This window comes from Saccoglossus kowalevskii, chromosome 7 (genome assembly GCF_978046115.1).
Source record: "Saccoglossus kowalevskii chromosome 7, keSacKowa6.1, whole genome shotgun sequence".
Lineage (NCBI taxonomy): Eukaryota > Metazoa > Hemichordata > Enteropneusta > Harrimaniidae > Saccoglossus > Saccoglossus kowalevskii.
Window position 1 is genome coordinate 36,143,249 of NC_140647.1, and position 23,837 is coordinate 36,167,085.

Here is a 23,837-nt window from a genome sequence, read left to right on the forward strand (position 1 = left end):
ACACCATTCATCACTAGAATTTGTGGTGTTCCACTCTATACACCATTTATCCCTAGAATGGGTGGTGTCCCACTCTTTAAACCATTCATCTTTAGAATCTGTGGTTTTCCACTCTATACACCATTCATCTCTAGAATTTGTGGTGTTCCTCTCTATATACCATTCATCTCTAGAATCTGTGCTGTTCCACTCTATAAACCATTCATCACTAGAATATGTGGTGTTCCACTCTATACATCATTCGTCTCTAGAATCTGTTGTGTTCCACTCTATACATCATTCGTCTCTAGAATCTGTTGTGTTCCACTCTATACACTACTCACCTCTATAATCTGTGGTGTTCCACTCTATACATCATTCATCTCTAAAATCTGTTGTGTTCCACTTTATACACCATTCATCTCTAGAATTTGTGGTGTTCCACTCTATACACTATACATCTCTAGAATCTGTGGTGTTCCATTATATACATCATTCATCTCTAGAATCTGTGGTGTTCCACTCTATACACCATTCATCCCTAGAATTTGTGGTGTTCAACTCTATATATCATTCATCTCTAGAATTTGTGGTGTTCAACTCTATATATCATTCATCTCTAGAATATGTGGTGTTCCATTCTATACACCATTCATCACTAGAATTTGTGGTGTTCCATTCTATGCACCATTCATCCCTAGAATTTGTGGTGTTCCATTCTATATACCATTCATCCCTACAATTTGTGGTATTCAACTCTATATATCATTCATCTCTAGAATTTGTGGTGTTCCACTCTATACACCATTTATCTCTAGAATGGGTGGTGTTCCACTCTTTAAACCATTCATCTTTAGAATCTGTGGTTTTCACTCTATACACCATTCAACTCTAGAATTTGTGGTGTTCCTCTCTATACACCATTCATCTCTAGAATCTGTGCTGTTCCACTCTATAAACCATTCATCACTAGAATCTGTGGTGTTCCACTCTATACACCACTCACCTCTATAATCTGTGGTGTTCCATTCTATACATCATTCGTCTCTAGAATCTGTTGTGTTCCACTCTATACATCATTCATATCTAGATTCTGTGGTGTTCCACTCTATACACCATTCATGTCTAGAATCTGTGGTGTTCCACTCTATACATCATTCATCTTTAGAATCTGTGGTGTTCTATTCTATACATCATTCATCTTTAGAATCTGTGGTGTTCACACTCTATACACCATTCATCTCTAGAATCTGTGGTGTTCTACTATATACACCATTCATCTCTAGAATCTGTGGTGTTCCACTCTATACATCATTCATCTTTAGAATCTGTGGTGTTCCACTCTATACACCATTCATCTCTAGAATATGTGCTGTTCCATTCTATACACCATTCATTCCTAGAATTTCTGGTGTTCCATTCTATACACCATTCATCCCTTGAATTTGTGGTGTTCAACTCTATATATCAATCATCTCTAGAATTTGTGGTGTTCCACTCTATACACCATTCATCTCTAGAATTTGTGGTGTTTCATTCTGTACACCATTCATCCCTAGAATTTGTGGTGTTCCACTCTATACACCATTCATCCCTAGAATTTGTGGTGTTCCACTCTATACACCATTCATCCCTAGAATTTGTGGTGTTCAACTATATATATCATTCATCCCTAGAATTTGTCGTGTTCAACTCTATATATCATTCATCCCTAGAATTTGTGGTGTTCCACTCTATATATCACTCATCTCTAGAATCTGTGGTGTTCCATTCTATATATCAATCATCTCTAGAATTTGTGGTGTTCCACTCTATACACCATTCATCTCTAGAATTTGTGGTGTTCCACTCTATACACCATTCATCCCTAGAATTTGTGGTGTTCCACTCTATATATCATTCATCTCTAGAATCTGTGGTGTTCCATTCTATATATCAATCATCTCTAGAATTTGTGGTGTTCCACTCTATACACCATTCATCTCTGGAATCTGTGGTGTTCCACTCTATACACCATTCATCTCTAGAATTTGTAGTGTTCCATTCTATACACCATTCATCACTAGAATTTGTGGTGTTCAACTATATATATCATTCATCCCTAGAATTTGTCGTGTTCAACTCTATACACCACTCATCTCTAGAATTTGTTGTGTTCCTCTCTATACACCATTCATCTCTAGAATCTGTGCTGTTCCACTCTATAAACCATTCATCACTAGAATCTATGGTGTTCCACTCTATACACCACTCACCTCTATAATCTGTGGTGTTCCACTCTATACATCATTCGTCTCTAGAATCTGTTGTGTTCCACTCTATACATCATTCATCTCTAGATTATGTGGTGTTCCACTCTATACACCATTCATGTCTAGAATCTGTGGTGTTCCACTCTATACATCATTCATCTTTAGAATCTGTGGTGTTCCATTCTATAAATCATTTATCTTTAGAATCTGTGGTGTGCACACTCTGTACACCATTCATCTCTAGAATCTGTGGTGTTCTACTCTATATATCATTCATCTCTAGAATCTGTGGTGTTCCATTCTATATATCAATCATCTCTAGAATTTGTGGTGTTCCACTCTATACACCATTCATCTCTAGAATCTGTGCTGTTCCACTCTATAAACCATTCATCACTAGAATATGTGGTGTTCCACTCTATACATCATTCGTCTCTAGAATCTGTTGTGTTCCACTCTATACATCATTCGTCTCTAGAATCTGTTGTGTTCCACTCTATACACTACTCACCTCTATAATCTGTGGTGTTCCACTCTATACATCATTCATCTCTAAAATCTGTTGTGTTCCACTTTATACACCATTCATCTCTAGAATTTGTGGTGTTCCACTCTATACACTATACATCTCTAGAATCTGTGGTGTTCCATTATATACATCATTCATCTCTAGAATCTGTGGTGTTCCACTCTATACACCATTCATCCCTAGAATTTGTGGTGTTCAACTCTATATATCATTCATCTCTAGAATTTGTGGTGTTCAACTCTATATATCATTCATCTCTAGAATATGTGGTGTTCCATTCTATACACCATTCATCACTAGAATTTGTGGTGTTCCATTCTATGCACCATTCATCCCTAGAATTTGTGGTGTTCCATTCTATATACCATTCATCCCTACAATTTGTGGTATTCAACTCTATATATCATTCATCTCTAGAATTTGTGGTGTTCCACTCTATACACCATTTATCTCTAGAATGGGTGGTGTTCCACTCTTTAAACCATTCATCTTTAGAATCTGTGGTTTTCACTCTATACACCATTCAACTCTAGAATTTGTGGTGTTCCTCTCTATACACCATTCATCTCTAGAATCTGTGCTGTTCCACTCTATAAACCATTCATCACTAGAATCTGTGGTGTTCCACTCTATACACCACTCACCTCTATAATCTGTGGTGTTCCATTCTATACATCATTCGTCTCTAGAATCTGTTGTGTTCCACTCTATACATCATTCATATCTAGATTCTGTGGTGTTCCACTCTATACACCATTCATGTCTAGAATCTGTGGTGTTCCACTCTATACATCATTCATCTTTAGAATCTGTGGTGTTCTATTCTATACATCATTCATCTTTAGAATCTGTGGTGTTCACACTCTATACACCATTCATCTCTAGAATCTGTGGTGTTCTACTATATACACCATTCATCTCTAGAATCTGTGGTGTTCCACTCTATACATCATTCATCTTTAGAATCTGTGGTGTTCCACTCTATACACCATTCATCTCTAGAATATGTGCTGTTCCATTCTATACACCATTCATTCCTAGAATTTCTGGTGTTCCATTCTATACACCATTCATCCCTTGAATTTGTGGTGTTCAACTCTATATATCAATCATCTCTAGAATTTGTGGTGTTCCACTCTATACACCATTCATCTCTAGAATTTGTGGTGTTTCATTCTGTACACCATTCATCCCTAGAATTTGTGGTGTTCCACTCTATACACCATTCATCCCTAGAATTTGTGGTGTTCCACTCTATACACCATTCATCCCTAGAATTTGTGGTGTTCAACTATATATATCATTCATCCCTAGAATTTGTCGTGTTCAACTCTATATATCATTCATCCCTAGAATTTGTGGTGTTCCACTCTATATATCACTCATCTCTAGAATCTGTGGTGTTCCATTCTATATATCAATCATCTCTAGAATTTGTGGTGTTCCACTCTATACACCATTCATCTCTAGAATTTGTGGTGTTCCACTCTATACACCATTCATCCCTAGAATTTGTGGTGTTCCACTCTATATATCATTCATCTCTAGAATCTGTGGTGTTCCATTCTATATATCAATCATCTCTAGAATTTGTGGTGTTCCACTCTATACACCATTCATCTCTGGAATCTGTGGTGTTCCACTCTATACACCATTCATCTCTAGAATTTGTAGTGTTCCATTCTATACACCATTCATCACTAGAATTTGTGGTGTTCAACTATATATATCATTCATCCCTAGAATTTGTCGTGTTCAACTCTATACACCACTCATCTCTAGAATTTGTTGTGTTCCTCTCTATACACCATTCATCTCTAGAATCTGTGCTGTTCCACTCTATAAACCATTCATCACTAGAATCTATGGTGTTCCACTCTATACACCACTCACCTCTATAATCTGTGGTGTTCCACTCTATACATCATTCGTCTCTAGAATCTGTTGTGTTCCACTCTATACATCATTCATCTCTAGATTCTGTGGTGTTCCACTCTATACACCATTCATGTCTAGAATCTGTGGTGTTCCACTCTATACATCATTCATCTTTAGAATCTGTGGTGTTCCATTCTATAAATCATTTATCTTTAGAATCTGTGGTGTGCACACTCTGTACACCATTCATCTCTAGAATCTGTGGTGTTCTACTATATACACCATTCAACTCTAGAATCTGTGGTGTTCCACTCTATATATCATTCATCTCTAGAATCTGTGGTGTTCCATTCTATATATCAATCATCTCTAGAATTTGTGGTGTTCCACTCTATACACCATTCATCTCTGGAATCTGTGGTGTTCCACTCTATACACCATTCATCTCTAGAATTTGTAGTGTTCCATTCTATACACCATTCATCACTAGAATTTGTGGTGTTCAACTATATATATCATTCATCCCTAGAATTTGTCGTGTTCAACTCTATACACCACTCATCTCTAGAATTTGTTGTGTTCCTCTCTATACACCATTCATCTCTAGAATCTGTGCTGTTCCACTCTATAAACCATTCATCACTAGAATCTATGGTGTTCCACTCTATACACCACTCACCTCTATAATCTGTGGTGTTCCACTCTATACATCATTCGTCTCTAGAATATGTTGTGTTCCACTCTATACATCATTCATCTCTAGATTCTGTGGTGTTCCACTCTATACACCATTCATGTCTAGAATCTGTGGTGTTCCACTCTATACATCATTCATCTTTAGAATCTGTGGTGTTCCATTCTATAAATCATTTATCTTTAGAATCTGTGGTGTGCACACTCTGTACACCATTCATCTCTAGAATCTGTGGTGTTCTACTATATACACCATTCAACTCTAGAATCTGTGGTGTTCCACTCTATATATCAATCATCTCTAGAATTTGTGGTGTTCCACTCTATACACCATTCATCTCTAGAATTTGTAGTGTTCCACTCTATACACCATTCATCACTAGAATTTGTGGTGTTCCATTCTATACACCATTCATCCCTAGAATTTGTGGTGTTCCACTCTATATATCATTCATCTTTAGAATCTGTGGTGTTCCACTCTATAAACCATTTATCCCTAGAATTTGTGGTTGTTCCATTCTATAAACCATTCGTCTCTAGAATTTGTGGTGTTCCACTCTATAAACGATTCATCTGTAGAATTTGTGGTTGTTCCATTCTATACACCATTCATCTCTAGAATTTGTGGTGTTCCACTCTGTACACCTTTCATCTCTAGAATTTGTGGTGTTCCACTCTATAAACCATTCATCTCTAAAATCAGTGGTGTTCCACTCCATACACCATTCATCTCTAGAATCTATGACGTTGTACTGCTGTTATACAACAGCTGGAATTATGTATCATACTGTTACATAAAACTAGCAAATCTTAAGCTGCAGAGATATTTTGCCGTTTTGCTGTTTCAATATGAGTCTAGTCTCACCTTTGTTTCTTAGACACTTTTTTTTTTGGGATCCATCTCGTGAAAGTTCCTGTCTTCTCCAGTCATTGTCCTGCTCACATCTGTTATTTAATCAAGTGTACTTTCAATGGATCTTATAAATACATTTCGGCATGTGGTCTTGATGATTTCCCGTCCTGAACCTTTCATGTTCTTTTCATTTTTGGGAAAAAGCAATATTTGTGTAAAATATGACGTCACCAAACTTTATAATTTGATTGAAGATAGTACCCCTTTTAATCAGAATTTCCAAAGACACCTTTAACAGTCTTTAACATGTGCTGAATTTCATGTGGGATCCTCATTCTATTAATAGATTTACTTCTATCTCCTCAGTAGGATCTTTATTAACTGATACATGGCCATCGGCCCAAAACAGTAAATACAAAATATTTAAATTATTTACAATATTTCAGCGGCTTCCTTCCTAAGTTTCATAGCATTGAATGCAAACGCAGCTAAACGCTGTAGAAGTGCATCATTTTGAGTTTTGAGTAATTCGATAAATTTATTTACAGTTGGTGGGGTGCAGTAGTAGTGTGGGATATAGAGACATCTAATGTGGTTATAAAAGTTACAAACTAATAAAAAATGGAACTCGTTTTCAATAGAATTCATATTGCAAAGCTCGCACGTACTTTGATCTCTTTCAAGATGACCTCTGTCTTTTTCAATTCGTAAACAATGTGATGAACATCGTAGCCGAAATAGTGATTGCATATGGGTTCGAATATGAACAGAAAACAAATATTTTTCTGATTCTATGGTAATTTTAAATTGGCAGTAATTATCTAACTTGTCTAAAGTACACAAGTCAGCCCGCCATACCAAAGAAAGATACTGTTTGAATCGTTCCACAAACTTATTTATAAATACACTAACATTTCCAACTTCTTGTGCATGCCAAGCATCATTCATATTACAAATTGAAAGTAAGTTTTGGATGTCACTGATCCAGGTGTGTTTTGTTCTGGTTCCTGACTTATTGTAACATTTCTTTGGGTACCTTGAATTTGGCATTGAAATTAATTTTGCCCAATATTTAATGCAGCGTTTCGCTGAGTACAGATAGATAGGATATCTCCCACATTCTCCTAGAATACTACTATTTGGTGATCTAATTGAAACATCAAGAAACATTCTACAGGCAAATATTGGACTCGTTCTAGATATTTAAACTCTCTAAAACCCCAGATTTCCGCCCCATACGTTAGTATTGGTAATATCATTGTATCAAAGACCTTAAAGCAGGTTCTGTAGGAGCTTTAAATGAACAAAATAAAGTTTTTTTTCGCTTACTGTGCCAATAGTTTTGTTGCCATTGACCAGTGTAGTCTACAGGAGAACATAATTCCAAGATATTTGTAGTATGAAACGGTGTGGACTACCATCCCTTCATAAACCCACTTTTCGTTCCTTGATAAATGTCCCCCGTCCTTGAAACAATAATTTTGGTCTTGTCCAAGTTTACAGACATACTCCAGCGCTCACAATACAATTCTAGTTTATCTAGCAACCTCTGGAGTCCGACAACTCAATCTGATACAATTGCAACGTCATCCGTAAATAGAAGACAGAATAATTCAATTAACTCAGGAGATAATTAACACCGTGGTGCTCCGAATTATTCAGCTCATTACATAATTCATTGATAAAGAAGGAGAACAAGAATGGGCTTAACATACAACCCTGGCGAACACCCATCGGACACTGGAAGTATTCAGCAGTATATCCGTTTAAAGTTTTGACACATGATTTTACATTTGCATAGATATTATGTAATACATTTAAACATCTTTCCATTTACTTCCCCTTTAATTGGGACATACCAAAGGCGTTGTCTCTCTACATTATCAAATCCTTTGGAGAAATCCACGGGCACAGTATAATTTTCCCCGTTTCTTGGTTATTTATTTTTGAACAATTGCCTGAAGGATAAATATGTTGTCAGTTGTCGAGTATACATGATGAAAACCCGCCTGTTTTTCGTTTATTCAAAACTTAGGGTTTATTTACCGAAAATATTGAATATTATAAGAAGAAATGCTGAAAAATGTTGGGAAGGAGTCAAGTGGTGGAAAGATTATATATTCTTATAAAGTTGTCTTTGTACCAGGTCTAATGGTGTAATTTTAAATCATTATTGGTGTGTTCGTTAAAGTTGTCTTTGTACCAGGTCTAATGGTGTAATTTTAAATCAGTATTGGTGTGTTCGTTAAAGTTGTCTTTGTACCAGGTCTAATGGTGTCATTTTAAATCAGTATTGGTGTGTTCGTTAAAGTTGTCTTTGTACCAGGTCTAATGGTGTAATTTTAAATCAGTATTGGTGTGTTCGTTAAAGTTGTCTTTGTACCAGGTCTAATGGGGTAATTTTAAATCAGTATTGGTGTGTTCGTTAATGTTGTCTTTGTACCAGGTCTAATGGTGTCATTTTAAATCATTATTGGTGTGTTCGTTAAAGTTGTATTTGTACCAGATCTAATGGTGTAATTTTAAATCAGTATTGGTGTGTCCGTTAAAGTTGTCTTTGTACCAGGTCTAATGGTGTCATTTTAAATCATTATTGGTGTGTTCGTTAAAGTTGTCTTTGTACCAGGTCTAATGGTGTAATTTTAAATCAGTATTGGTGTGTTCGTTAAAATTGTCTTTGTACCAGGTCTAATGGTGTAATTTTAAATCAGTATTGGTGTGTTCGTTAAAGTTGTCTTTGTACCAGGTCTAATGGTGTCATTTTAAATCAGTATTGGTGTGTTCGTTAAAGTTGTCTTTGTACCAGGTCTAATGGTGTAATTTTAAATCAGTATTGGTGTGTTCGTTAAAATTGTCTTTGTACCAGGTCTAATGGTGTAATTTAAATCAGTATTGGTGTGTTCGTTAAAGTTGTCTTTGTAACAGGTCTAATGGTGTAATTTTAAATCAGTATTGGTGTGTTCGTTAAAGTTGTCTTTGTACCAGGTCTAATGGTGTAATTTTAAATCAGTATTGGTGTGTTCGTTAAAGTTGTCTTTGTACCAGGTTTAATGGTGTAATTTTAAATCAGTATTGGTGTGTTCGTTAAAGTTGTCTTTGTATCAGGTCTAATGGTGTAATTTTAAATCAGTTTTGGTGTGTTCGTTAAACTTGTCTTTGTACCAGATCTAATGGTGTAATTTTAAATCAGTATTGGTGTGTTCGTTAAAGTTGTCTTTGTAACAGGTCTAATGGTGTAATTTTAAATCAGTATTGGTGTGTTCGTTAAAGTTGTCTTTGTACCAGGTCTAATGGTGTAATTTTAAATCAGTATTGGTGTGTTCGTTAAAGTTGTCTTTGTACCAGGTTTAATGGTGTAATTTTAAATCAGTATTGGTGTGTTCGTTAAAGTTGTCTTTGTATCAGGTCTAATGGTGTAATTTTAAATCAGTTTTGGTGTGTTCGTTAAACTTGTCTTTGTACCAGATCTAATGGTGTAATTTTAAATCAGTATTGGTGTGTTCGTTAAAGTTGTCTTTGTACCAGGTCTAATGGTGTAATTTTAAATCAGTATTGGCGTGTTCGTTAAAGTTGTCTTTGTACCAGGTCTAATGGTGTCATTTTAAATCAGTATTGGTGTGTTCGTTAAAGTTGTCTTTGTACCAGGTCTAATGGTGTAATTTTAAATCAGTATTGGCGTGTTCGTTAAAGTTGTCTTTGTACCAGGTCTAATGGTGTCATTTTAAATCAGTATTGGTGTGTTCGTTAAAGTTGTATTTGTACCAGGTCTAATGGTGTAATTTTAAATCAGTATTGGTGTGTTCGTTAAAGTTGTCTTTGTACCAGGTCTAATGGTGTAATTTTAAATCAGTTTTGGTGTTCGTTAAAATTGTCTTTGTACCAGATCTAATGGTGTAATTTTAAATCAGTATTGGTGTGTTCGTTAAAGTTGTCTTTGTACCAGGTCTAATGGTGTAATTTTAAATCAGTATTGGTGTGTTCGTTAAAGTTGTCTTTGTACCAGGTCTAATGGTGTCATTTTAAATCAGTATTGGTGTGTTCGTTAAAGTTGTCTTTGTACCAGGTCTAATGGTGTAATTTTAAATCAGTTTTGGTGTGTTCGTTAAAATTGTCTTTGTACCAGGTCTAATGGTGTAATTTTAAATCAGTTTTGGTGTGTTCGTTAAAATTGTCTTTGTACCAGATCTAATGGTGTAATTTTAAATCAGTATTGGTGTGTTCGTTAAAGTTGTCTTTGTACCAGGTCTAATGGTGTAATTTTAAATCAGTATTGGTGTGTTCGTTAAAGTTGTTTTTGTACCAGGTCTAATGGTGTAATTTTAAATCAGTATTGGTGTGTTCGTTAAAGTTGTCTTTGTACCAGGTCTAATGGTGTAATTTTAAATCATTATTGGTGTGTTCGTTAAAATTGTCTTTGTACCAGGTCTAATGGTGTAATTTTAAATCAGTATTGGTGTGTTCGTTAAAGTTGTCTTTGTACCAGGTCTAATGGTGTAATTTTAAATCAGTATTGGTGTGTTCGTTAAAGTTGTCTTTGTACCAGGTCTAATGGTGTAATTTTCAATCAGTATTGGTGTGTTCGTTAAAGTTGTCTTTGTACCAGGTCTAATGGTGTACTTTTAAATCAGTATTGGTGTGTTCGTTAAAGTTGTCTTTGTACCAGGTCTAATGGTGTAATTTTAAATCAGTATTGGTGTGTTCGTTAAAGTTGTCTTTGTACCAGGTCTAATGGTGTAATTTTAAATCAGTATTGGTGTGTTCGTTAAAGTTGTCTTTGTACCAGGTCTAATGGTGTAATTTTAAATCAGTATTGGTGTGTTCGTTAAAGTTGTCTTTGTACCAGGTCTAATGGTGTAATTTTAAATCAGTATTGGTGTGTTCGTTAAAGTTGTCTTTGTACCAGGTCTAATGGTGTAATTTTAAATCAGTATTGGTGTGTTCGTTAAAGTTGTCTTTGTACCAGGTCTAATGGTGTAATTTTCAATCAGTATTGGTGTGTTCGTTAAAGTTGTCTTTGTACCAGGTCTAATGGTGTACTTTTAAATCAGTATTGGTGTGTTCGTTAAAGTTGTCTTTGTACCAGGTCTAATGGTGTAATTTTAAATCAGTATTGGTGTGTTCGTTAAAGTTGTCTTTGTACCAGGTCTAATGGTGTAATTTTAAATCAGTATTGGTGTGTTCGTTAAAGTTGTCTTTGTACCAGGTCTAATGGTGTAATTTTAAATCAGTATTGGTGTGTTCGTTAAAGTTGTCTTTGTACCAGGTCTAATGGTGTAATTTTAAATCAGTATTGGTGTGTTCGTTAAAGTTGTCTTTGTACCAGGTCTAATGGTGTAATTTTAAATCAGTATTGGTGTGTTCGTTAAAGTTGTCTTTGTACCAGGTCTAATGGTGTAATTTTAAATCAGTATTGGTGTGTTCGTTAAAGTTTACTTTGTACCAGGTCTAATGGTGTAATTTTAAATCAGTATTGGTGTGTTCGTTAAAGTTTACTTTGTACCAGGTCTAATGGTGTAATTTTAAATCAGTATTGGTGTGTTCGTTAAAGTTGTCTTTGTACCAGGTCTAATGGTGTAATTTTAAATCATTATTGGTGTGTTCGTTAAAGTTGTCTTTGTACCAGGTCTAATGGTGTCATTTTCAATCAGTATTGGTGTGTTCGTTAAAGTTTACTTTGTACCAGGTCTAATGGTGTAATTTTAAATCAGTATTGGTGTGTTCGTTAAAGTTTACTTTGTACCAGGTCTAATGGTGTAATTTTAAATCAGTATTGGTGTGTTCGTTAAAGTTTACTTTGTACCAGGTCTAATGGTGTAATTTTAAATCAGTATTGGTGTGTTCGTTAAAGTTTACTTTGTACCAGGTCTAATGGTGTAATTTTAAATCAGTATTGGTGTGTTCGTTAAAGTTGTCTTTGTACCAGGTCTAATGGTGTAATTTTAAATCAGTATTGGTGTGTTCGTTAAAGTTGTCTTTGTACCAGGTCTAATGGTGTAATTTTAAATCAGTATTGGTGTGTTCGTTAAAGTTGTCTTTGTACCAGGTATAATGGTGTAATTGGTGGTGCATCTTTCTTGGTGCCACAGTGGTAACACCTCCTTTATCGTATTAGTGATTTGATTAAAAGCGTTAACTGATTTGCCTGCAATGCGGACCCTGTTGTTAAAAATGTTGTAGTCTTAAAAAAAATTGAATTGCACTATGGTAAATATGTTGGACACTGCCCACCCCAAAGCACAGTCGTATGCCCAGGTTGTATTATTAAGTATAAAGACTAATTATTGGGTTTTATAATATATTCAAGTCGATATTACTTGATCACGTGTATTTATACTGTGCTTATAGTTTGTGACACTGAGTATAATAACGTTATTGGTCTACAGGCGAATCATTTAGAAAGAGGGGAGGGATTGGCAGGACGTGAATAACAGATTTAACCTTATAACCATAATGGATAACAGTTAAAAAAACGCCATATTTTAAATAGTTCATCTTGTTGGATGCATGCTAGACTGGTTACTAGTAGCTTACTGAACAGCGAAAAGACGTGTGCGTCTGAATCTCGGTTCAGATTTAGTTAGAATATATACTAGGACAGACCAATTCCTGTTCAGATTTAGTTAGGATATATACTAGGACAGACCAATCGCCGTTCAGATTTAGTTAGAATATATACTAGGACAGACCAATCCCCGTTCAGATTTAGTTAGAATATATACCAGGACAGACCAATCCCCTTTCAGATTTAGTTAGGATATATACTAGGACAGACCAATTCCCGTTCAGATTTAGTTAGAATATATACTAGGACAGACCAATCCCCTTTCAGATTTAGTTAGGATATATACTAGGACAGACCAATTCCCGTTCATATTTAGTTAGGATATATACTAGGACAGACCAATCCCCGTTCAGATTTAGTTAGGATATATACTAGGACAGACCAATCCCCTTTCAGATTTAGCTAGAATATATACTAGGACAGACCAATTCCCGTTCAGATTTAGTTAGAATATATACTAGGACAGACCAATCCCCTTTCAGATTTAGCTAGAATATATACTACGACAGACCAATCCCCGTTCAGATTTAGTTAGAATATATACTAGGACAGACCAATCCCCGTTCGGATTTAGTTAGGATATATACTAGCACAGACCAATCCGCGTTCAGATTTAGTTAGAATATATACTAGGACAGACCAACCCCCGTTCAGATTTAGTTAGGATATATACTAGGACAGACCAATCTCCATTCAGATTTAGTTAGGATATATACTAGGACAGACCAATCCCCGTTCAGATTTAGTTCGAATATATACTCGGACAGACCAATCCCCGTTCAGATTTAGTTAGGATATATACTAGGATAGACCAATCGCCGTTCAGATTTAGTTAGAATATATACCAGGACAGACCAATCCCCGTTCAAATTTAGTTAGAATATATACTAGGACAGACCAATCCCCGTTCGGATTTAGTTAGGATATATACTAGGACAGACCAATCCCCGTTCAGATTTAGTTAGAATATATACTAGGACAGACCAATCCCCGTTCAGATTTAGTTAGAATATATACTAGGACAGACCAATCCCCGTTCAGATTTAGTTAGAATATATACTAGGACAGACCAATCCCCGTTCAGATTTAGTTAGGATATATACTAGGACAGACCAATCCCCGTTCGGATTTAGTTAGAATATATACCAGGACAGACCAATCCCCGTTCAGATTTAGTTAGGATATATACTAGGACAGACCAATCTCCGTTCAGATTTAGTTTGAATATATACTAGGACAGACCAATCCCCGTTCAGATTTAGTAAGGATATATACTAGGACAGACCAATCCCCGTTCAGATTTAGTTAGGATATATACTAGGACAGACCAATCCCCGTTCAGATTTAGTTAGGATATATACCAAGACAGACCAATCTCCATTCAGATTTAGTTAGGATATATACTAGGACAGACCAATCCCCGTTCAGATTTAGTTAGGATATATACTAGGACAGACCAATCCCCGTTCAGATTTAGTTAGGATATATACTAGGACAGACCAATCCCCGTTCAGATTTAGTTAGAATATATACTAGGACAGACCAATCTCCATTCAGATTTAGTTAGGATATATACTAGGACAGACCAATCTCCGTTCAGATTTAGTTAGGATATATACTAGGACAGACCAATCCCCGTTCAGATTTAGTTAGGATATATACTAGGACAGACCAATCCCCGTTCAGATTTAGTTAAGATATATACTAGGACAGACCAATCCCCGTTCAGATTTAGTTAGGATATATACTAGGACAGACCAATCCCCGTTCAGATTTAGTTAGGATATATACTAGGACAGACCAATCCCCGTTCAGATTTAGTTAAGATATATACTAGGACAGACCAATCCCCGTTCAGATTTAGTTAGGATATATACTTGGACAGACCAATCCCGGTTCCGATTTAGTTAGGATATATACTAGGACAGACCAATCTCCGTTCAGATTTAGTTAGGATATATACTAGGACAGACCAATCCCCGTTCGGATTTAGTTAGGATATATACTAGGACAGACCAATCCCCGTTCAGATTTAGTTAGGATATATACTAGGACAGACCAATCCCCGTTCAGATTTAGTTAGGATATATACTAGGACAGACCAATCCCCGTTCAGATTTAGTTAGGATATATACCAGGACAGACCAATCTCAGTTCAGATTTAGTTAGGATATATACTAGGACAGACCAATCCTCGTTCAGATTTAGTTAGGATATGCACTAGGACAGATCAATCCCCGTTCAGATTTAGTTAGGATATATACTAGGACAGACCAATCCCCGTTCAGATTTAGTTAGGATATATACTAGGACAGACAAATCCTCGTTCAGATTTAGTTAGGATATGCACTAGGACAGATCAATCCCCGTTCAGATTTAGTTAGGATATATACTAGGACAGACCAATCCCCGTTCAGATTTAGTTAGAATATATACTAGGACAGACCAATCTCTGTTCAGATTCAGTTAGGATATATACTAGGACAGACCAATCCCCGTTCAGATTTAGTTAGAATATATACTAGGACAGACCAATCCCCGTTCAGATTTAGTTAGAATATATACTAGGACAGACCAATCCCCGTTCAGATTTAGTTAGAATATATACTAGGACAGACCAATCCCGGTTCAGATTTAGTTAGAATATATACTAGGACAGACCAATCCCCGTTCAGATTTAGTTAGGATATATACTAGGACAGACCAATCCCCGTTCAGATTTAGTTAGAATATATACTACGACAGACCAATCCCCGTTCAGATTTAGTTAGGATATATACTAGGACAGACCAATCCCCGTTCAGATTTAGTTAGGATATATACTAGGACAGACCAATCCCCGTTCAGATTTAGTTAGAATATATACTAGGACAGACCAATCCCGGTTCAGATTTAGTTAGAATATATACTAGGACAGACCAATCCCCGTTCAGATTCAGTTAGGATATATACTAGGACAGACCAATCCCCGTTCAGATTTAGTTAGAATATATACTAGGACAGACCAATCCCGGTTCAGATTTAGTTAGAATATATACTAGGACAGACCAATCCCCGTTCAGATTTAGTTAGAATATATACTAGGACAGACCAATCCCCGTTCAGATTTAGTTAGGATATATACTAGGACAGACCAATCCCCGTTCAGATTTAGTTAGAATATATACTACGACAGACCAATCCCCGTTCAGATTTAGTTAGGATATATACTAGGACAGACCAATCCCCGTTCAGATTTAGTTAGGATATATACTAGGACAGACCAATCCCCGTTCAGATTTAGTTAGAATATATACTAGGACAGACCAATCCCCGTTCAGATTTAGTTAGAATATATACTAGGACAGACCAATCCCCGTTCAGATTTAGTTAGGATATATACTAGGACAGACCAATCCCCGTTCAGATTTAGTTAGAATATATACTAGGACAGACCAATCCCGGTTCAGATTTAGTTAGAATATATACTAGGACAGACCAATCCCCGTTCACATTTAGTTAGAATATATACTAGGACAGACCAATCCCCGTTCAGATTTAGTTAGGATATATACTAGGACAGACCAATCCCCGTTCAGATTTAGTTAAGATATATACTAGGACAGACCAATCCCTGTTCAGATTTAGTTAGGATATATACTAGGACAGACCAATCCCCGTTCAGATTTAGTTATGATATATACTAGGACAGACCAATCCCCGTTCAGATTTAGTTAGGATATATACCAGGACAGACCAATCTCCATTCAGATTTAGTTAGGATATATACTAGGACAGACCAATCCCCGTTCAGATTTAGTTAGGATATATACCAGAACAGACCAATCTCCATTCAGATTTAGTTAGGATATATACTAGGACAGACCAATCTCCGTTCAGATTTAGTTAGGATATATACTAGGACAGACCAATCCCCGTTCAGATTTAGTTAGAATATATACTAGGACAGACCAATCCCCGTTCAGATTTAGTTAGGATATATACTAGGACAGACCAATCCCCGTTCATATTTAGTTAGAATATATACTAGGACAGACCAATCCCCGTTCAGATTTAGTTAGGATATATACTAGGACAGACCAATCCCCGTTCAGATTTAGTTAGGATATATACTAGGACAGACCAATCTCCGTTCAGATTTAGTTAGGATATATACTAGGACAGACCAATCTCCATTCAGATTTAGTTAGGATATATACTAGGACAGACCAATCTCCATTCAGATTTAGTTAGGATATATACTAGGACAGACCAATCTCCGTTCAGATTTAGTTAGGATATATACTAGGACAGACCAATCTCCATTCAGATTTAGTTAGGATATATACCAGGACAGACCAATCCCCGTTCAGATTTAGTTAGGATATATACCAGGACAGACCAATCTCCATTCAGATTTAGTTAGGATATATACTAGGACAGACCAATCTCCGTTCAGATTTAGTTAGAATATATACTAGGACAGACCAATCCCCGTTCAGATTTAGTTAGGATATATACTAGGACAGACCAATCCCCGTTCAGATTTAGTTAGGATATATACTAGGACTGACCAATCCCGGTTCCGATTTAGTTAGGATATATACTAGGACAGACCAATCCCCGTTCAGATTCAGTTAGAATATATACTAGGACAGACCAATCTCCGTTCAGATTTAGTTCGAATATATACTAGGACAGACCAACCCCCGTTCAGATTTAGTTCGAATATATACTAGGACAGACCAATCGCGGTTCCGATTTAGTTAGGATATATACTAGGACAGACCAATCCCCGTTCAGAATTATTTAGGATATATACTAGGACAGACCAATCCCCGTTCAGATTTAGTTCGAATATATACTAGGACAGACCAATCTCCGTTCAGATTTAGTTAGGATATATACTAGGACAGACCAATCTCCGTTCAGATTTAGTTAGGATATATACTAGGACAGACCAATCTCCATTCAGATTTAGTTAGAATATATACTAGGACAGACCAATCCCCGTTCAGATTTAGTTAGAATATATACCAGGACAGACCAATCCCCTTTCAGATTTAGTTAGGATATATACTAGGACAGACCAATTCCCGTTCAGATTTAGTTAGAATATATACTAGGACAGACCAATCCCCTTTCAGATTTAGTTAGGATATATACTAGGACAGACCAATCCCCGTTCATATTTAGTTAGGATATATACTAGGACAGACCAATCCCCGTTCAGATTTAGTTAGGATATATACTAGGACTGACAAATCCCCGTTCAGATTTAGTTAGAATATATACTAGGACAGACCAATTCCCGTTCAGATTTAGTTAGAATATATACTAGGACAGACCAATCCCCTTTCAGATTTAGCTAGAATATATACTACGACAGACCAATCCCCGTTCAGATTTAGTTAGAATATATACTAGGACAGACCAATCCCCGTTCGGATTTAGTTAGGATATATACCAACACAGACCAATCCGCGTTCAGATTTAGTTAGAATATATACTAGGACAGACCAACCCCCGTTCAGATTTAGTTAGGATATATACTAGGACAGACCAATCTCCATTCAGATTTAGTTAGGATATATACTAGGACAGACCAATCCCCGTTCAGATTTAGTTCGAATATATACTCGGACAGACCAATCCCCGTTCAGATTTAGTTAGGATATATACTAGGATAGACCAATCGCCGTTCAGATTTAGTTAGAATATATACCAGGACAGACCAATCCCCGTTCAAATTTAGTTAGAATATATACTAGGACAGACCAATCCCCGTTCGGATTTAGTTAGGATATATACTAGGACAGACCAATCCCCGTTCAGATTTAGTTAGAATATATACTAGGACAGACCAATCCCCGTTCAGATTTAGTTAGAATATATACTAGAACAGACCAATCCCCGTTCAGATTTAGTTAGAATATATACTAGGACAGACCAATCCCAGTTCAGATTTAGTTAGGATATATACTAGGACAGACCAATCCCCGTTCGGATTTAGTTAGAATATATACCAGGACAGACCAATCCCCGTTCAGATTTAGTTAGGATATATACTAGGACAGACCAATCTCCGTTCAGATTCAGTTTGAATATATACTAGGACAGACCAATCCCCGTTCAGATTTAGTAAGGATATATACTAGGACAGACCAATCCCCGTTCAGATTTAGTTAGGATATATACTAGGACAGACCAATCCCCGTTCAGATTTAGTTAGGATATATACCAAGACAGACCAATCTCCATTCAGATTTAGTTAGGATATATACTAGGACAGACCAATCCCCGTTCAGATTTAGTTAGGATATATACTAGGACAGACCAATCCCCGTTCAGATTTAGTTAGGATATATACTAGGACAGACCAATCCCCGTTCAGATTTAGTTAGAATATATACTAGGACAGACCAATCTACATTCAGATTTAGTTAGGATATATACTAGGACAGACCAATCTCCGTTCAGATTTAGTTAGGATACATACTAGGACAGACCAATCCCCGTTCAGATTTAGTTAGGATATATACTAGGACAGACCAATCCCCGTTCAGATTTAGTTAAGATATATACTAGGACAGACCAATCCCCGTTCAGATTTAGTTAGGATATATACTAGGACAGACCAATCCCCGTTCAGATTTAGTTAGGATATATACTAGGACAGACCAATCCCCGTTCAGATTTAGTTAAGATATATACTAGGACAGACCAATCCCCGTTCAGATTTAGTTAGGATATATACTTGGACAGACCAATCCCGGTTCCGATTTAGTTAGGATATATACTAGGACAGACCAATCTCCGTTCAGATTTAGTTAGGATATATACTAGGACAGACCAATTCCCGTTCAGATTTAGTTAGAATATATACTAGGACAGACCAATCCCCTTTCAGATTTAGCTAGAATATATACTACGACAGACCAATCCCCGTTCAGATTTAGTTAGAATATATACTAGGACAGACCAATCCCCGTTCGGATTTAGTTAGGATATATACCAACACAGACCAATCCGCGTTCAGATTTAGTTAGAATATATACTAGGACAGACCAACCCCCGTTCAGATTTAGTTAGGATATATACTAGGACAGACCAATCTCCATTCAGATTTAGTTAGGATATATACTAGGACAGACCAATCCCCGTTCAGATTTAGTTCGAATATATACTCGGACAGACCAATCCCCGTTCAGATTTAGTTAGGATATATACTAGGATAGACCAATCGCCGTTCAGATTTAGTTAGAATATATACCAGGACAGACCAATCCCCGTTCAAATTTAGTTAGAATATATACTAGGACAGACCAATCCCCGTTCGGATTTAGTTAGGATATATACTAGGACAGACCAATCCCCGTTCAGATTTAGTTAGAATATATACTAGGACAGACCAATCCCCGTTCAGATTTAGTTAGAATATATACTAGAACAGACCAATCCCCGTTCAGATTTAGTTAGAATATATACTAGGACAGACCAATCCCAGTTCAGATTTAGTTAGGATATATACTAGGACAGACCAATCCCCGTTCGGATTTAGTTAGAATATATACCAGGACAGACCAATCCCCGTTCAGATTTAGTTAGGATATATACTAGGACAGACCAATCTCCGTTCAGATTCAGTTTGAATATATACTAGGACAGACCAATCCCCGTTCAGATTTAGTAAGGATATATACTAGGACAGACCAATCCCCGTTCAGATTTAGTTAGGATATATACTAGGACAGACCAATCCCCGTTCAGATTTAGTTAGGATATATACCAAGACAGACCAATCTCCATTCAGATTTAGTTAGGATATATACTAGGACAGACCAATCCCCGTTCAGATTTAGTTAGGATATATACTAGGACAGACCAATCCCCGTTCAGATTTAGTTAGGATATATACTAGGACAGACCAATCCCCGTTCAGATTTAGTTAGAATATATACTAGGACAGACCAATCTACATTCAGATTTAGTTAGGATATATACTAGGACAGACCAATCTCCGTTCAGATTTAGTTAGGATACATACTAGGACAGACCAATCCCCGTTCAGATTTAGTTAGGATATATACTAGGACAGACCAATCCCCGTTCAGATTTAGTTAAGATATATACTAGGACAGACCAATCCCCGTTCAGATTTAGTTAGGATATATACTAGGACAGACCAATCCCCGTTCAGATTTAGTTAGGATATATACTAGGACAGACCAATCCCCGTTCAGATTTAGTTAAGATATATACTAGGACAGACCAATCCCCGTTCAGATTTAGTTAGGATATATACTTGGACAGACCAATCCCGGTTCCGATTTAGTTAGGATATATACTAGGACAGACCAATCTCCGTTCAGATTTAGTTAGGATATATACTAGGACAGACCAATCCCCGTTCGGATTTAGTTAGGATATATACTAGGACAGACCAATCCCCGTTCAGATTTAGTTAGGATATATACTAGGACAGACCAATCCCCGTTCAGATTTAGTTAGGATATATACTAGGACAGACCAATCCCCGTTCAGATTTAGTTAGGATATACACCAGGACAGACCAATCTCCGTTCAGATTTAGTTAGGATATATACTAGGACAGACCAATCCTCGTTCAGATTTAGTTAGGATATGCACTAGGACAGATCAATCCCCGTTCAGATTTAGTTAGGATATATACTAGGACAGACCAATCCCCGTTCAGATTTAGTTAGGATATATACTAGGACAGACCAATCCTCGTTCAGATTTAGTTAGGATATGCACTAGGACAGATCAATCCCCGTTCAGATTTAGTTAGGATATATACTAGGACAGACCAATCCCCGTTCAGATTTAGTTAGAATATATACTAGGACAGACCAATCTCCGTTCAGATTCAGTTAGGATATATACTAGGACAGACCAATCCCCGTTCAGATTTAGTTAGAATATATACTAGGACAGACCAATCCCCGTTCAGATTTAGTTAGAATATATACTAGGACAGACCAATCCCCGTTCAGATTTAGTTAGAATATATACTAGGACAGACCAATCCCGGTTCAGATTTAGTTAGAATATATACTAGGACAGACCAATCCCCGTTCAGATTTAGTTAGGATATATACTAGGACAGACCAATCCCCGTTCAGATTTAGTTAGAATATATACTAGGACAGACCAATCCCCGTTCAGATTTAGTTAGGATATATACTAGGACAGACCAATCCCCGTTCAGATTTAGTTAGAATATATACTACGACAGACCAATCCCCGTTCAGATTTAGTTAGGATATATACTAGGACAGACCAATCCCCGTTCAGATTTAGTTAGGATATATACTAGGACAGACCAATCCCCGTTCAGATTTAGTTAAGATATATACTAGGACAGACCAATCCCTGTTCAGATTTAGTTAGGATATATACTAGGACAGACCAATCCCCGTTCGGATTTAGTTAGGATATATACTAGGACAGACCAATCCCCGTTCAGATTTAGTTAGGATATATACTAGGACAGACCAATGCCCGTTCAGATTTAGTTAGGATATATACTAGGACAGACCAATCCCCGTTCAGATTTAGTTAGGATATACACCAGGACAGACCAATCTCCGTTCAGATTTAGTTAGGATATATACTAGGACAGACCAATCCTCGTTCAGATTTAGTTAGGATATGCACTAGGACAGATCAATCCCCGTTCAGATTTAGTTAGGATATATACTAGGACAGACCAATCCCCGTTCAGATTTAGTTAGGATATATACTAGGACAGACCAATCCCCGTTCAGATTTAGTTAGAATATATACTAGGACAGACCAATCTCCGTTCAGATTCAGTTAGGATATATACTAGGACAGACCAATCCCCGTTCAGATTTAGTTAGAATATATACTAGGACAGACCAATCCCCGTTCAGATTTAGTTAGAATATATACTAGGACAGACCAATCCCCGTTCAGATTTAGTTAGAATATATACTAGGACAGACCAAACCCGGTTCAGATTTAGTTAGAATATATACTAGGACAGACCAATCCCCGTTCAGATTTAGTTAGGATATATACTAGGACGGACCAATCCCCGTTCAGATTTAGTTAGAATATATACTAGGACAGACCAATCCCCGTTCAGATTTAGTTAGGATATATACTAGGACAGACCAATCCCCGTTCAGATTTAGTTAGAATATATACTAGGACAGACCAATCCCCGTTCAGATTTAGTTAGGATATATACTAGGACAGACCAATCCCCGTTCAGATTTAGTTAGGATATATACTAGGACAGACCAATCCCCGTTCAGATTTAGTTAGAATATATACTAGGACAGACCAATCCCGGTTCAGATTTAGTTAGAATATATACTAGGACAGACCAATCCCCGTTCAGATTCAGTTAGGATATATACTAGGACAGACCAATCCCCGTACACATTTAGTTAGAATATATACTAGGACAGACCAATCCCGGTTCAGATTTAGTTAGAATATATACTAGGACAGACCAATTCCCGTTCAGATTTAGTTAGAATATATACTAGGACAGACCAATCCCCGTTCAGATTTAGTTAGGATATATACTAGGACAGACCAATCCCCGTTCAGATTTAGTTAGAATATATACTACGACAGACCAATCCCCGTTCAGATTTAGTTAGGATATATACTAGGACAGACCAATCCCCGTTCAGATTTAGTTAGGATATATACTAGGACAGACCAATCCCCGTTCAGATTTAGTTAGAATATATACTAGGACAGACCAATCCCCGTTCAGATTTAGTTAGAATATATACTAGGACAGACCAATCCCCGTTCAGATTTAGTTAGGATATATACTAGGACAGACCAATCCCCGTTCAGATTTAGTTAGAATATATACTAGGACAGACCAATCCCGGTTCAGATTTAGTTAGAATATATACTAGGACAGACCAATCCCCGTTCAGATTTAGTTAGAATATATACTAGGACAGACCAATCCCCGTTCAGATTTAGTTAGGATATATACTAGGACAGACCAATCCCCGTTCAGATTTAGTTAAGATATATACTAGGACAGACCAATCCCTGTTCAGATTTAGTTAGGATATATACTAGGACAGACCA